General features: G+C 35.0%; 1 protein-coding gene and 1 long non-coding RNA gene across 10 annotated transcripts in view; one reads left to right on the forward strand and one right to left on the reverse strand.

The window, feature by feature from the left end:
• Nucleotides 1–18037, forward strand: part of LRRC4C (leucine rich repeat containing 4C) — a 1396296-nt gene that overhangs the window by 592717 nt on the left and 785542 nt on the right. The window lies entirely within an intron of this gene.
• The window catches only part of LOC130454992 (uncharacterized), a 67048-nt gene that overhangs the window by 14900 nt on the left and 34111 nt on the right, over nt 1–18037 (reverse strand). The window lies entirely within an intron of this gene.

The raw sequence follows: 18037 nt of genomic DNA on the forward strand, positions 1-18037 counted from the left end.
CTGGATAACATTAATGGTTAAGAAAACTGAGAGAACAATTTCAATGGTCTTCCCCCCCCCCCATGTGAGAATTTTAAATACCTGAAGACAGACATTGTTCTTTAAGAGTTTTCTTCAAGATTCACATGTCTTGTTCCTTAAATAAATACTGAAATGGTATCTTCTGCATACCTTAATCATCATTTCCCTCCTCTGCAAATGATCTGACTTCCAATTATCTTTTTTAATAATGTGGATGCTTAAATCTTACACAGTACTTCATATGTTAACGGACAGCAAAGAATAGCAGGACTGCTTTTTTCTGAGTTATATCTATATAAATTCAATCAAGTTCCTCCCTTCTCAATTATCAATATTAATTAATTTTCCTATCAGGATCTTCTTTTTAAAATGATTGATTACTTCAATAGTTATATGATCTCTGCTTTTGTTTGCATGAATATCTCTTACCATGATGGATTAAGGTCATATCTGTTATTCTACATTTTAAAGAATCTTGAAAATTTTTATGTGACCATAGAGGAAATCTTTTTCCCTGGGGGACTTTAATGTGCACTTTGTTCTACCAATTCAAACACTTTTTTGGTACTATTAAAAAAAAAAAAGCAATGCAGCTAGGTGGCAAGACTTCTCTTGCTGAGTTAAAATATGGCCTCATTCATATAACACAATTAGCTGTGTTAACCTTGATGTCAGTTATATTACAACTTTTTAGATTCTGTATAATTGTACACATAACTAACCTAATAATCATGATTTTATCAGTGGAGGTAACTCCCATGATTCCCTCTTCGGTCACTTTCTCCATGATTGGAGAGGACATTGACAGTCTGGAAGGCATACAAAAGAGAGTCACCAGTATCATGAGGGACACAGTTCATTCTGTATAACTATGAGGGGAAGGAGCAATTAGATTGATAGCTGATTTCTACTGATTTATGGACAGCCATATGGAAAGAGGATTTGGTTTATTGATTCTAGTTCTCCAGGGCAGACCCCAGAAAATAGATAGAACTTTCAAAGAAGAAAATTGATGCTTGATATCAATTGAAATAAACAAACAAACCAAATGAACAAACCCAAAGCTATTCAAAAGCAATGTCGACTCCTTTGAGAGTCCATGCTGGCTAAACTGCCATATTTAGTCACTAGATAAGTATGTAATAGAATGATTTCTTTCTTATTTGTGAGTTTTCCCAAAGTGGTTTCTAAGCTTTATTTTGACCCTTAGACTCTGTGACTCTTGAATTTAGGTCAAGGAGGATCTGGGAAAACTTAGTGAAGATATTTAAATTGGGCTTAGAAAGATAGGTAGAATTCTGAAAGAAAAAAAAAAACACAGTAGCGGGGAACACCTACATTTGTAGACAAACCATTTAACCCCCATTGCTAGCACTTAGTACTTAGTACACTTAGTACACATGTAGCCTTGGAACCAATACCTAGCATAAATTCTAAGGCAGGGAATAAGGATTTTTTGTTGTTGTTGCTATTCTTGTTTTAAATGAAAGTAAAACATTAGAGGAAGCTAGATCATGCAGTGGATGAAGTCCTAAATCTGGAGTCAGAAAAATGAATTTAATACCAGACTTAGATACTTCAAAGCTATGTGACACTGGGTGAATCACTTAATCTCTATCTGCCTCAGTTTCCTCATTTAATAAATGACAATCATAGCAACCACCTTTCAAGGTTGTTGTGAAAATAAAATAACTTTCAGAAAGTATATTACAAACCTTATGATTCTATAGAAATGTTAGTTGTTATTAAATGTGATAGTATTTACAGGACTATATGAGAGATTTTCATGAACTAAGGAAAAAAGTGGAAAAATCCTGGCCAGGTTCAGAGTCATTAGTTTAACACTTTATTAGAGAAAAGAATATGAATTTGGGTTGTAGGAGTAAGCCTGGGAAGTTAAGATTGGGGTCTGATCATAAAAGACTTTGAATGCTAGGCTAAAGAGTTTGACCATTATTCTCTTGAAAATAAAATATATTTTGGGTCAGAAGTAGATGAACCAGAGCTAAATAGTACATAGAACCTAAATATAGGATATAAATGGATAGTAATTGCAAAAACAATGACATTTATTAATCATCAAAATTACCAACCTGGTAACAGCAAATATAAAAGAAGATTGATTGGCAGTGTGTGTTGGTGGCGGTAGAAAGGGGTACTTAAGGCAGGAAATTATTTAGAAGGACAATATTCTAGTTAATAGATAATGAGAGCCTAAACTCAGGGGGGTGGCAATGGGAATGGAAAGAAGGAAGGGAAAAACCAAGAGGTCATTCAAATTCTGCACTCTAACATTTTTGTTCATTGCCAACGCACTACCCAAAATGTCAACAGAGTTACTAAATGCTAGTGAGTGGGATGGGATTATTAGTAAATGAAGTATCATCTTCATTAATGTCCTGGCACCATTCAACATAAGTTTTAGCATGAAATGATCTCAGTAACAAGCTACATTTACCACTCCAGAGGGTTAGCCCCGTTGGCATATTTAAGAGAATCTTCTTACTGAATTGAAAGTCAATTGCTGAGTGGAGCTTCCCACTCTTAACATTAACTTTCTAGAGGTCAAAACTAGAGACTGTCAATTGAAGAAACATGTGTGAATCCAACAGCAGGAAGTCTGCACAATGAACAAGATGGTATCCCAAGTGCACAGGATGTGGTTTTGTTAATAAAGTCATCAGATTGAAGTAATTTTAGTGAGCTCTACTTCGTAATGCCAAAGGTTGTCTTTCTCTTATCCAGGCTCACAAAAATGTATCTGAGGGCTGCATTTTATTGCAGATTTTTGTATATTACAAATGATGGCATATGATTTTTCCTAATGACTGATGAAACCCAGTGCCATAGAGATCAGGAAAATTATTCTTAAGAATCAAAATAGCTGTCATGAGAGAGAGGACAAAATGTCATCATCTCAAAATGGGTTGGTGCTGGTTCATTACAGAGGCACTGGGAAATGAATCCATTAATTTCATTGAGGGAATTTTAACCCAGTGTATGACATCCCCCCCCAAAAAAAAGTCTTTAGAAATTAAATTCTTCCTCCCTTGAGAGATAACATGAATTCTTAAAAGTCTGCCTGTGTTGGAAGATATTCTGTACACATACATGAGCAATATAGTAAAAAATGTGTTAAGAGTTGAATCCTAGCTTTCTAAAAGAGGGTATAGTTTGGACCTGTGATTTAACTGCATTACACACTTGCGATGAGAGAAAGAAAGTACAAAGTCATGGAGATGGAATATATGATGCCAAGTTAGAAAACAGAAGGATGAATTGGCTAGATTATTTCTTTGGTTTATGATTGAGGTCAAGTCATGTCATAACTTGGAAGCCTAAGTGCAAAATGGGAATAAATAAAGTTACATTGTCTGCTCTCATAGTTATTTTAAGGATAAAACAAGTCATATTAAGGAATTTATAAGCTTTAAGTAGTAAATAAATATCATTGTTGTTATATTACTACAAATCAGTTTCCCTTTTGAGTTAGGACAGCAGCATCCAGAAGATGAGCAGTTTCTGGTCCAACAATCCTTCCTCCTTCTCATTCAAATTTACTTTCCTCAAAATCCTAAATTTAGAATAACAAAGGCCATATTACTCAACTTTCCTCAATTTACAAATAAAGCAGTAGAGGCTTTGGATTGTCATGACGTATCCATGATCCCACAAATAATAGTAACAGAGGTGGTATTAGAACCCTCTACAAAGTCTCCACTCTTTTCACTGTACCAGTAGCAATATTCTGGGGAAAATTAATGTATTATGATACCCTATCCATGTATGTGCATCACATATCAAGCCACATTTTATTTATTTATTTATTGTTTTTAATTTTATTTAAGATAATTTTTCATGGTTACATGATTTATGTTCTTTCCCTCCCCTCCTTCCAACCCCCTGCCATAGCCAACGTGCAGTTCCACTGGGTTTTACATGTGTCATTCATTGATCAAGACCTATTTCCATATTATTGATATTAGCACTAGGGTGACCATTTAGAGTCTACATCCACAATCATATCCCCATCAATCCATGCAATTAAGCAGTTGTTTTTCTTCTGTGTTTCTTTTCCCATAGTTCTTCCTCTGGATGAGAATAGCATTCTTTCTCATAAGTCCCTGAGAATTGTCCTGGGTCATTACATTGCTGCTAATAGAGAAGTCCATTTCATTTAATTGTGCCACAGTGTATCCATCTCTGTGAACAATGTTTTCCTGGTTCTGCTCCTTTCACTTTGCTTCTCTTCATGGAGGTTGTTCCAGTTCACATGGAATTCCTCCAGTTCATTATTCCTTTGAGCACAATAGTATTTCATCACCAATACCATAATTTGTTCACCATTCCCCAATCAAAGGGCATCCCCGAATTTTCCAACAGCCACATTTTTTGAATGAATAAATAATAAACTGGAATAGGTTAGTCAGGAATAATAGACCTACTGCTTAACCCTAGTTGAGGAGAATTCTGAAAAAGGGAAGATTTGGACTGAGACGTCTAGACCTCCTTTTTCTTTTATTTTGAGATTGAGTATGCTAATTCTACTCCCATTCTACATGCACATATCTATTCCCTAAAAGGGAACTGTTATCAAGCAGTTGTATGACATTTTGCCTGTAAAGCATTCAAAGTTTTTAGGAAGGAAGGAAGAAAAGGAAGGAAGAAGAGGAAGGAAGGAAGGAAGGAAGGAAGGAAGGAAGGAAGGAAGGAAGGAAGGAAGGAAGGAACGAAGGAAGGAACGAAGGAAGAAAGAAAGAAAGAAAGAAAGAAAGAAAGAAAGAAAGAAAGAAAGAAAGAAAGAAAGAAAGAAAGAAAGAAAGAAAGAAAGAAAGAAAGAAAGAAAGAAAGAAAGAAAGAGAAAGAGAGAAAGAAAGAAAGAAAGAAAGAAAGAAAGAAAGAAAGAAAGAAAGAAAGAAAGAAAGAAAGAAAGAAAGAAAGAAATTATTCCAAGAAATAGAATTCTTCCAAGAAACTCAGTTATCTTCACACATGTTTTCTGTGATGGAGAGCTAGAGTTATTCCATTTAGTTTGGTTTAACAGTCTGTCACCTATAAAGTCAACTCAGGACTTTATAGATATTCTTGTTGAATTATATGGAATACAACAATATTTCCAAGGTGGTTTTTTCAGACCTTTATTTCTCATCTGTTTGTTCTGACCGAGGGTAAGGAATTATAAGCTTGGGAGTCATGATTTTGTTTCTTCTTCCCAATTAAGAACTTCTGACCACCAGCAAAATAGAAAGATTCACTGAACCTTCTGCTGTAAAATGATACCTGCAACTGATGAAAGATTCAAGATAATCCAAATATATATCTGTGTATATATGTGCATGCATGTATGTATATATGTATTGAAAATTTGCTGGAGGAATAAATATTTTCATGGGTTGTTATAGTTATTTTCTCTCCATAGAAACATTCTGCCTCTTATTTGAAGCCCTTCCTTTAATATATGTTGGCTGTGCCACCCTACATCTTTTAGTGTCCTAGGTAATTTTCCAAGAAGATAAATTGGAGAAAAGGTGAAAATCTGAATGGGCACAGGGAATTTCCTTGCTGGACATTTCCTATGCCAGTAAAATAAAATTTAAATGGATCTCCTCAGTAATGATGTATCCTCAAAAGATATCATGTGCATCCCATATATTATTTTCTAACCTGCATGACTCTAGTCCAGAAATCAATGAATTAATACATGAAAGCCCACTCTACTTGCTTAAGTTATACCTTCATCATTTTATAGAACCTAGTTCAGGCCCTATTTAGCTCTCCTCTGGGCCACTGAAATAGATGTCTCCTTCATTTCCTTCCATCAAGCCTCTTTTTTTCTCTAATCCTGCCTTGCCTGGTTGCCAGATTGATATTTCTAATGCCCAGATGTGACCATGTTATTCATGCTGAAAAGCTTCATGTACTTTTGTCTGTAGGATAAAGCCTAAGCTCCACTTTTTTTTGGCATTTAATGTCTTTGATAACCTGAAGCAAACCTCTGTTTCCAGGTTGGTTGCTTATTATTTTTTCTTCTGCATTCTATACAAAAGGATTTACTTTCTTTTCCCCAAATATATAATTTCATCTACCAACTCCATGTCTCTGCATAGATTGTCCCCTATGCCTGATACATTTTTTGATTGTTTTTATTTTACCTCACCAGTATCTTAGAATATCTCAACTTCCACATGAGGCAATTCCTTGTTCCCACAAGTATTTGCCCCTTCACCAAAATTGTTTCTAACATTTTACATCTATTTTATATTTAATTATTTCTGGATATACTGACTATACAATAGAATATAAGTTTCGTGAAATCAGAGACTTTCACTTTTCATTTTATATTACAATACTTGACTGTTATAGGTGGATGTTGTTCATTTAATTGGATGAAAACAAATTGATATGATACCAGAAGGGAAACTTTTGTCTTCATATTCATCATCTATGAAAAGGGCAGAGGAGAATCAACTAGAGAATTTATTCTTAAACATGTTTTATATCATAGATCATTAGGCAATCTGGTGAAGCCCATGGACCTCTTCTAAGAATTTAAATACATAAAATATAATACATAGTAGCATAAAAGAATATATGGAAATTATATTGATATAAAGATACAATTTTCCCTATCCAAACCCCCTATCCAAACTGTTGAGATCTGTTCAAAAACTCCTTAGGGGCCTATATTCCCCAAGTTAAGAACCTCTTGATTAGAATTTCACTAAGAATTTTTTTAAATTTCTGTGATCCTTACATTTCTCCCCTAAAATATATATAATTAGTGAAGAATCTATGATTCCAATCCATTGAATTCAATTGCATTTGGAATATGTTCTCCACCCCTAATAATTATATGTATACTACCTGGTATTTTCTGGTTGTGTTAAATGTATAAAACATGTCTTTTCAGCCAAGTAATACACTTCCTAAAGAGAAAGATCATTTTTTTTCTCTCAAAAATCTCAAATGGCTTAATGAAGTCCCATAAACATATTAGCAGAATTAGAGAAAAGTGGACTCTGAAGTGAATTAGTTCAATCATACCTAACCCAACTTCCTGATGTATTATGATCTCTGCAGAAATACTTCAAGTTACTGGAATACTAAATCCACTATGGCTCAATGGAAATTAAACTGGATTGTGAGTCACAGAAAATGAGTTGGAAATCTTTGACTCCCTTTTATAGGCAGCTGGGAATGCACTAAATGATGAAGTGGGAATGAGCACTAAATTTGCAGTCCAAAAAGGTTTTTATTCAAATCCTGTGTCAGTTATTTATTGATTGTGCAACCTGACCAAGTCTCTTAACCTCATTCAGCCTCAGTTTTTTCATCTTTAAAATGTGCATGATAATAGCATCTATTTCTTAGGGTTGTTGTAAAGATCACATGAAATAACATATATTCACTGCTTTGTAAAAATCAAGAAACTTCATTATTTTAGTAGCATTATCATCATCATCATCATCATCATCATCATCATCATCATCATCATTATTTCCTTTCCCACTCAGGAGAATACTTCCTTGGACTTTGAAGGGATAGAATTAACACCACTGAAACTAAAATTTCCACCACAATTCAATGTAACACATTTCTCAAACAAATCAGAGCATTCTACTATATTAAGTAAGAATTAAGACTGAATCCTTCACCTCGTGCTGTTTGTAATCTAACCTGAAAGAAAATGTATGAGCTTTTCAATAAATGCTTATTTTTTAGCATAATAAAGAAATCCACTTCAGCATTGAATTCCAAAAAACTGTCTTGTAGGAGCCAGATGAGGTTGTTTGTTTTGTTTTGTTTTGTTTTTCCCCCCTTCCTTTTTCTTTCCATATGGTTGACTATGTGGGATTGATTGCAAGGGTCAGAAATGCTGCTGACATCTCCCATCTTCAGTGTGTTCTGCTTGTTTTCACCTTTGTTGTCAAGGGAGGAAAGTGTGGCCTTTCTTGCTGAGCAAGGATCCCAGAATTAATCACAGTCAGGATATAGCACAGATGCCAAGCCACTGAGCAAAGGGAGTAATGGGCAGTCAAGGTCAGGCTACCAGGCCAAAGCTGGAAACAAAAATTGAGATCTGGAAAAACAGCAGTGGTAGGCTGGGAAGAGGTCAGGGTCATATTGGTCCAGATGGGATCAAGAGCAGAGAAGGTAGGGGTCAAGAAGAGCTAGGAAGATTCAGTGGTTTATACATAGAACTTGGTACAAGATGGGGATGGAGAGACTTATTATTAACAAAACAGAAAACCTGACTGGATTTAGAGAAGTGGAGGGGTCAGTGTAGTGTGGCAAAACTGAAAAACAGAACTGGCATTACCTGATAACATCTCCTCATTCTGCTCTGACATACAGGTTAGCTATTTTTCCTCCAGTCAATTCATATTTCTGCTGACCTTTAATATTTGGACACCATCATCCCATGGACTTAAACTTGTAAAAATGAGTGACCTCTTTAAAAGATCAAAGTATCTAGCTTGTAAATGCTATTAATCACTAGACTTGTCACTTAGCATGGGGTGAAGAAAGGTAAATTTAACCTAGAAATATTTTTTCTATAGAATTATTTATTTTAGTTTTGATTGCATTTTCTTCTATAAACTACAACTTATCATCAGTAATAATCATTAGAAATATTATTTTATTATGATCAGTAATTGTACTATGCCATCATGGGATCATAAATAATAAGTTTAAGGATGTATGAAAATTTAGAGTTTATCTATTTGAACCCCCTCATTTTGCTGATGAGAGAATTGAAATCAAGAGAGATAAATTCCCAGAGTCACAAAGGTAATATGTGCCACAGTAAGATTCTGAACCCAAGTCTTATTAAGGATTTCAAAATACTTTGCATATGTATCTCATTTGATCCTCTCAGCAATATCGTGAGAGAGGTATTTTCTTTTCATCATTTTAGAAATATGAAAACCGAGGCTTAGAATTTTACTCCAGGGTCAAATAGAAAGTGTCAGAGGTGAGATTCTGGCACAGATTTTCCTAAATTTTAAGTCCATGAAGCAATGCTACCTATTATAGCAAAACTATAGCCAAGGTACCTTATTCATTCAGTCGACTAATCCACATATCCCAGGAACCTTATGAAGTTACTTCGTTTAGATCTATTTCACTTAAATTCTAGAACCGCTAGATATTTATTTGAGCAAAGGAGACTTTCCATACATTAATAGTCTTAATTTAACCCAACTTGAAATCTGTCTTGAATGTATCTCATCACTGAATTAAATAGCCTTGATTAATCTTTCTTGGTATTTCAATATACCTCCCCTATAAACCTGAATTTAATGTAAGAGTGAATGCAATTGGCATAAAAGCATCTGTTTGTTGGGAGCCTATTCTTGGAGGAACAGAAAATCAGATGTAATTCCTCTCTTTTCTTCCTATAAATAGGAACTAGAAGATGAAAGGGGCAGGCATATTACCAAATACTTATTATTGGAAATTCTATTATGAATAAGTTTTAATCCATAATGAAAATTAGAACAAAATATTTAATTGCAGACCACTCACTAGACCTCTTTAAATTAATCTTCACCATTTTGTTCTGAATAGAGGAAGTTAGGAGTAAGAAAATCTTGTACTCTAATCCTATTTCTGACATATCCTGCCTTTGTGGCCATAAAGTCACCTAAACTCTTACTGTCCCATACACTTCCCTAAGGCTATACCATAGATGAGTAGCATCTCTGCATTTTTGGAGAAAGTTTCCACACTTGAAGTTACCTAAATCATCAAAATGGCAAATGTGAATCAAAGAGAACAAACAAAATGTTCACACCTCAGTCTGGTCTTCCAGGTCTTCAGTGATGGTGAACACTATCATTTCAACCTTCTCTCACCATATATCCTTCTATGCATTATAGAGGGTGTCACAAAAATCTTTGTGTAATTTTAAGCTTTAATAGGTTACAAATAGATGGGGTAAGTTTAAATAACTTTACAATCCTGACAAACTGGCTCATGTACCATCTCTTGCTTAGTGTCCATGCCTTCTACCTGCCAGAACATTGCTTAAACTATTCCTTGTCTCTCTTTTATTTCATTTTCTATTTTGACTAATTCAAATCCATGAAATAAATGCTGTTTTTAGACCCATGACAAATGCTATATATTCTATATCACATTAGCTGATCCACCTAACAAATTGTTTTCTTACCCTGAAACACATTGATGGTATCTCTCATATTTTTACTGTCTTATTTGGTAGAAGCACTGTTATTAGATGTGCCTTGTCCCTGTATAATATTACAAGCTCCATTATGTCAGGGACCATGTTTTATTAATTTTAATAGGAGCCCCCAATGCTTTCAGAATGTTTTGTATATAATACTCATTTCACCAGCATTTATTGAATTGAAATGAACCATTCAGAAAAATAAAACTTGTGAAAGGAACAATTGTGTATGTTTTTAAAGAAATTATTATGACCACCATAAAACACAATCTATTCTTTCCCATGCTTCATTAATATTTTTCCTACTTGCTTTTTTCTGTTGATTCCCTTTCAATCCAATTATATGAATTTCAGCAAAACTTCTGCTAGTGTGTGGCATTATCATTATCTAGCCATCCATCAATGAGCATTTTTCAAATAAATATAATGTTCCAAAAAGTATTCTAGATTCAATAGAGACGAATAAATCTTTAAAGAGCTTACATTCCCCTGGAGAAAATAATATGTACCTATAGAAATGTAAAAATGTCTGTAATTTCCGATGTTTGATTTTTACCAGGAAGGGAAGCTAGTTCCTCTTGGGACACCCCTCAATTTTATGATTGGAGAGAAATGGTTCCCAGTCTATCCCTTTATCCATTATTGTGGCCATGACTTTAACTTAATAAAGTTTTCACACTACTTTGCACGCAAGAAGGGATGAGGCTCTTGGAATCTACAGAAAGTGAATGATAGGAAAGTAAACTTTCCTAAAACTCGCAAAGGAAACTTCCTGCAGTTTCTATTAACCAAGACTCTTTTTTTCCTTTAATGACATAATTTAGTTCAATTATACTCAGAGTCATTCATCAGGTCTGGTTTCAAAGGCTTGTTTATTTGATTATTCTTACTGATTTGGAAAAAGTGATGGCTCATTAATTAATACTAAGTGGAAGGATTTATATTTCAACCTAGGAACAATAATGCATGGTATGGTCCAATTCCTGTGTTAGTACTATCAGGTTATCATTTCCAAGTAGCATGAATATAACTGGGGAAAGAGCTGTGTTAGCAGGATGAAATTAAGAGATTGTTGTGGTATTCCTGATAAAATATGTAATGAGGTGAAATAGGGTGATGGCCATATTGGTAGAAAAAAAGGGGAAAATACAAAGGAGATTATAGGAAGTAGAATCAACAAGATAAGGCCACTGATTGAATATTTAAAAATGAAGAATTTAGGATAAATATAAGGTTATGAATTTGTTCCAAAATAAGGATGATAGTGTTCTTGATAGAAATAAAGAAATAAGGAAGAGGTATGATTTGTAGTGAAAAGAGAGAAGTCCTGTTTTGAATAAGTTAGGTTTCACAAGAATATGAAACACCTAGGTCTAGTTATCCAATAGATAATTGTGCTCTGAGACTGGAGATTAGGTTGGAGATTAGGCCTTTATATTTAGATCTTGGAGTCATCTGTATAGAGATGATAATTAAACCTATGGGAGTTTTTGAGATTATAGGATAATAGATCTAGAGTTGTAAGGCACCTTAGAAATTATTGAATTCAACCCCAGCATTTTATAAATGAGGAAACAGATACTGAAAGGCTGAATGACTCTACCAGTTTCGTAACTAGGAAATATCTTTGGAAAGCATTTGAATTTATATCTTTCACACTTCAGATCTAAGAAAGAAGTAGTGATAGTAATAACATATAAAATAATTAGAATATATTTGGGACAAATGTACAAATGAGGAAAAGTCATAGGTGATAAGTAAGAAGAAGACACAGAAGAGTTGATGGATGTGTAGTGAACTAGACCAGGATAAAGATGGATCAAGAAAACCCAAATGAACATAATAAGTGGCCAAACCCATTATTTTCCCCAAGCTCTCATTGTTTTCTTAATGTCATCACTTACCTTGCCATTATTCGCAGATTTTCTTTTAGGTAAAAATAAAAAAAATGGGCATTTTTGACTTTCCTCCATCTTTGGTTTTCACTCTTACAGTTCATCTTACTTGGAGTGTTTTTGCCAAATTCTAGAAAGGTCAGATGGAGATTAAGATTTTTTGTCCAATTTATCAGTAAGAAAAGAACTGTCAAAATGAAAACAGGAAATAGTGCTAGCCATTTATCTTCTCACTCCTTGCATACTCCACTGAGCCAACCCAAGTAAATTCTATTCATTGATTTGTTTTGTTATTTTTTAATGAATCTAGCAGTACTTTTATTTAGGATGATACTTGCAAAACTACTTCATTTACACTTAGTAGTAAAAGATAGTGAATTGTGCATTATGTTACATTATTATAGAAAATTTGTCAGTGGAAGGAATTTTGAAGTATAATAGAGTTTGAAGAATCTTGAGTGCCAGGAAATTGGCACTGAGGTTAAATTCAGGTGTTGTTTACAGTATGAAACTTAAATGAATCATTCATTATACATGTGAAATCAAATCCATTCAAGAAAAATATTAATTATCCCCCATGTTCCAGGCAAGAAACAGAATAGCACAGTGAATAAAGGGCTGTCTTTGTAATCAGGAAGACTGAGTCCAAAAAAAAAAAAGAAGAAGAAGACTCAGTCCAAAACGTTCTTCCAATACATAATAACTATTAGACTTTGGACAAGTCCATTAACCTTTCAGCTTCCCTACTCACTGTATTGCTAAAGGGAGTCCATCACCGAAAGCTGCATTCATCAAGATGGGGAGAGGAAAATAGAGAGAGGAACCATTTATAGAGAACCTACTATGTGTCAGGCCATATACTAAGCACTTTTTATAAATATCATCTTACTTTATCCCTAGAGCAACACTAAAAGTGTTACCATTATTCTCATTTTATAACTGAAAAAAAAAAAAACTGAAGCAAACACATGGCAAGTGACTTGCGCTGTTAAGGAGCATCTCAGATTGTATTTGAACTAGAGTATTCCTGCTCCAGGATCAGAACTCTTTCCACTGCTACCAACTACCTTAATGAGATCACTTATAATACAAATACAATATAGATGGCACGACTAATTATGGAAATGACAAAATGATCCAGGCACTGTGCTAAGCAGTAGAGATACAAAAGACAAAAATGAATTGATCACTCTTCTCAAGGAATTTGTAGTGAAGTTTAGCTACTTTTCCAGTATGCCCCCTTTTGGGTACCCTTATTCTTTTGACTACCTAGAAATATATTGTACTAAATAATAGAATCAAATTTACTAAAACACATATTTAATCATGTGAAAACTCAGGGATTCCCATCACCTATATAATTAAATTTTATGGGTCTATACAACTTGGTTCCCCTCTATTTTTTTAGTCTATTTTGCACATCTCCTTTGAATCACAATAGATTCAAGTCACCTGGATTCTATACTACATTGCTACCTGTTGCCATTTTCATTCTCAGCACTTATATTCATAAGGCTGTCCTTTGTATATATAATCTGGTCCAATACCATTCAATCTTCTACCATATGCAAAGCAGAATAAGAGTTCCTAGGGACACAAAGGTCATCTGAAAAAAGTGAGCTTCATCTCAAATAGCTTACTTAGTTTTGGGGGGATACTATATCCAAAGAAACTTGCATATAGATAATAATTGGAAGAGGGAGAAGACACTAATTATCAGAAGGATCAGGAAATACTATCTGCAGCAGAAGTGAGAGTAACAGTCCATAGTAGTGGCAGATCAGCCAAGATGGCAAAAAAGCATGGGAAACCTACCAATCACCCTCCAAATGACCACAGAGGAAGAAAAATGACCAAAAGGAATACTGCAGTGGCAGAACCAACAGAAGAAGTGGCCAGGCCAGAACAATGTGGAGAGACTGCTAGAAGGATTCACATCACTGGGTAGGAGGAAGAGAGCACGGAGCAACCCTCAGCAGGACTGGGATGTAATATTGAGCCAACAGCAGGAGGAAAAGCAGATCAAGGTTCATCCTCAGCAATCAATGTAAGAGTGGAAACCAAACACAGAACAAGTGGATATGGGAGGAAAGGGGCCCTAAATAACTCAACCTAAACAGAGGCCAGGTTTAACCCAGCACAGGCAACATTGGGGAGAACACAGTCCAACAATTTCCAGCCTCACAGGGATTGAGAAGAACCCAATTCCTACAGTTTGTACTGAACAGCTTTAAACATGTACACAATGCCCAGCCAAGGCCACCTCTGCAGAGTGCTCACTCTGAAACCCAGATAGCTAAAGCCAACTCCAGGCAGACAATAAGCACTGGACAGTACTCCCTCCACACCAGGAACAGAGTATGCTTCAGCATAGAGACAAAAGCAAGGGAAGGAATAAACTCAAAATGAGCAAATGACAGAGAGAATGCCTGATGCTACAAAAATATCTCAACAAGAGAGATGACCAAAATAGAAACTTAGAAGAGAAAAGCAAAAAAAAATGAAAATGTGTGAAGCCTCAAAGGAAAATGTGAAAGGATGTCAAACACAAGATGAACCCCTGGAAGAACTCCAAAAAAGGTTATAAAAAATAACAATAAACTTAGAATGAATAGAACTGGAAGCACATGAGAGGGGCTATGAAGCATTAAGTATAATTCCAGGTTTTGAACCTGGATGTCAGTCATTCAGAAGAAAGAGGGAGATTTGGAGGCATGGTAAACATTGGGGTGAGAGGAGAGGTTTAATATAAAGTAGACTTTGGACATGGTATATTTGAGAAATTGTCAAGATATCCAGTTAGAGATACTCAATAGGTACTGTATGACTGGAAATTAGGTTGGATGTATATTATAAATGAGCCTAAGACTGTATATTATCAAAATATATTAACTATGGAACTATAATATATCTAAGAACCAATTATAGAGAAATGATCACTGAGTACATCCCTCAAGGGATCTATGGGAACTGAGATCACAAGAAGGAAAATAGAGATTTGAAAGAAAAAGATCTGAGATGGAGTCTTATGAAACCAAAATTAAGTAGTCAAATCAATACAAAGATCCATCTAAGAAGAGTGTCACAGAAACCTAGGGAAAAAGATGTGTTAAGGAGAGAGAGGGAGTGAGTCAACATTGTGAATTGATGCAAAGAGACTATGGGAAGATGATATTAAGAATGATTCCATCCTAATTCCAACTGCTGAGATCTCTCATTTCCTTCAAAGCTGAGATCAGATGTGTATGGGACCTTTCTTTTTCCTCAGGAGTTGAATGTAACATGTTGTTCCTCAAGTTTTCTTAGATCATCGATCTTCAACTTCTTATTTGCCTCATTCACTGTCTACATTTTATCAGAGAGATTTTTATGCATGTAAAAGCCTCCTTTTAAATTCCTAAAGAATAAAGCCCATCGCATAGCATGGTTCACCATATATAGTTGCTACTTCATGAACGCATGTTAAATTGAAAATTGAATCTAAATTTTATATGCTACAAATTTCCTAATAATAATTATTCAGAATGAAAAGGACTGGGTATGATTGTCTCTTCACTCCTTCATTCTTCTCTGTGTTCCTATCATAACTTTTCACCATTCTTCAGTAGATTTCTTAGGCAGCTAGATGGATAGAGTATGAAGCCTATTTTCAAGAAGACCTGAATTCAAATCTGTCATCAGACACTTAATAGCTATGTGACCCTGGGCAAGTCACTTAATGCTGTTTGACTCAGTTTCCTCTTTTGTAAAATGAGCTGGATAAGGAAGTTGCAATTCACTTTAGTATCTTTGTGAAGAAAACCTCAAATGGGGGTAAAAAAGAATCAGACATTATTGAAATGCCTGAAAAACAACAAATACTCATATGACTCCTTTTTCTAACCCTCTGCAGAGAAGTGATGAGGAGGGGGGCAGGTCTAGAGTTAAAAAGTGAAGGCCTCTATCCCTGTAGAGGGGTGACAAGTATGGTGGCAAGTTCAGAGCTAGGAAATGATGGCACATACACTAGGTAGTGATGTTACAGGGAGGAGGGAAGGTCCATAACTAATGGATAATTGTCCATATATTAGGTAGAATGGGAAAGGGAGTGAAGGGGGTCTAGAGCTAAGAGTTGATGGCCTCTACCCACTGGGAGAGGTCTAGAGCCAACTAACTGCCATGGCCCCCTAACTCTAGCTGAGATGTGAAAATAGGGGGATAAACCTAGTTCCTTCCAAAACTTCCACTTTAATGAAGGTCTCAGATCATTTGTATTTACACTTCATTTTTCTTCTGGGCTTCTCTCCTGATTTTCTAGATTTCTTTCTTCACCATGCACCTGTGTGGGTACATTGTCCTGCTTTCCCAGCACTCCCTCCATCTTTTACAACCTCTTTTTCTGCATTGTTTTCCCCCATTAGAAGATAAACTCCTTGAAAGAAGTGAATATCCTTTTTTGCTTTTATTTTTTATCTATATATTTATTTTTATTCACAACTTTAGCTTAGTGCCTTATCATTTCACACATGTATATTGAGTGGTTGCTGACTTGATTAGACTTTATTCTTGATGGTGATTCATAATTTTCTGTAACAATAACAAGTCCTCCAAAATGGACCCACTGCTTTTTGATATTTCTCTCCTGGAAGTAGGACTCACTACTTAATAAGACCCAACATTTCACATCAGGCAATTAGATAGACCGTTGAGGCATTGAAATGATCCATCAGAAGTTTTACCCATGAATCTCTCAGCCATCAACAAGGATTATTGTAAAAACCATCATTTTGGTGTGATTTCTAATCCTGTCATGAAACATTAACATAGGAGCTTCCATTTAGAGCTAGCACCTCAGAGACCAATTATTTTAAACTACTCATTTTCCAGAGGAGGAACTTGGGGCTGAGAGTGCTTAATTGCCTTGTTGAAGGTCACCTAAGAGAATTAAGGGTGTGTGGAGGGTCTGGCACTAGGAATTTGAACCATATTTGGTATTTGACCTGAAGTATTTTGACCCAGAGACAACATGCTTTCCAGTGTTTTCTACTATTTATGTGCCTGTTCAAGGATAATAGGAGGATCAGCAAAAATAACCAGTGATTGTTCTATTCTGGAGTTTAGCCCTTTGCTTTTCTGGCCAACAGGAAGGGATGAGATGGTTATCATCATCATAAATTTTGTAATTCAGAGTGCAAAATCACATATTCTATGAATTATCTGGCCAAGATTTTCTTTTAAAGTGGATAAATCTATACCCCAAAGACTAATAAACTGTGCATAACCCTTGACCCAGCAATGGTAATATTAGGTCTATATCCCATATATTTTAAAGAAAAGAGAAAAGGACCTATTTATACAAGAATATTTGTAGCATCTCTTTTGTATGCTGACACAGGATTGGAAACTGAAGGTATTCTCATCAACTGGGAAATGGCAGGACACAATTCTGATGGAATTCTAATGAGAAAAGACAAACAATATTTTTTAAGAAAAAAAAACTGGGTAGATTTGTATAAACTCATCCAAAATGAAGTGAACAGAACCAAGAGAACATTGTACATTGTAACAGCAATATCATGAGGATGATCATCTGTGAAAAACTTGGCTCCTCTGAGCAAGACAATGACCCAAGACAATTCCAAAAATCCCACAATAAAAATACTATCAATCTCCAGAAAAAGAACTGATGAATTCTTCAGAATGAAACATGCTCTTTTTACTCTATTTGGGGGGATTATATTTTGTAATACAGCTAATATGGAAACATGTTTTTCATGACAATATACAAGTATATGTATATATATACATATATAATATATAGACAATATACATAAATATATATATTTCATGACTATATATATATTATATCAAATGGCTTTCCTTTTCAAGGAAAGGGGAGATGCAAGAGGGAGAGAAAGAATTGGGAACTTAAAATCCTTTTAAAAAT

This window comes from Monodelphis domestica, chromosome 6, assembly GCF_027887165.1.
Source record: "Monodelphis domestica isolate mMonDom1 chromosome 6, mMonDom1.pri, whole genome shotgun sequence".
Taxonomy (NCBI): Eukaryota; Metazoa; Chordata; class Mammalia; order Didelphimorphia; family Didelphidae; genus Monodelphis; species Monodelphis domestica.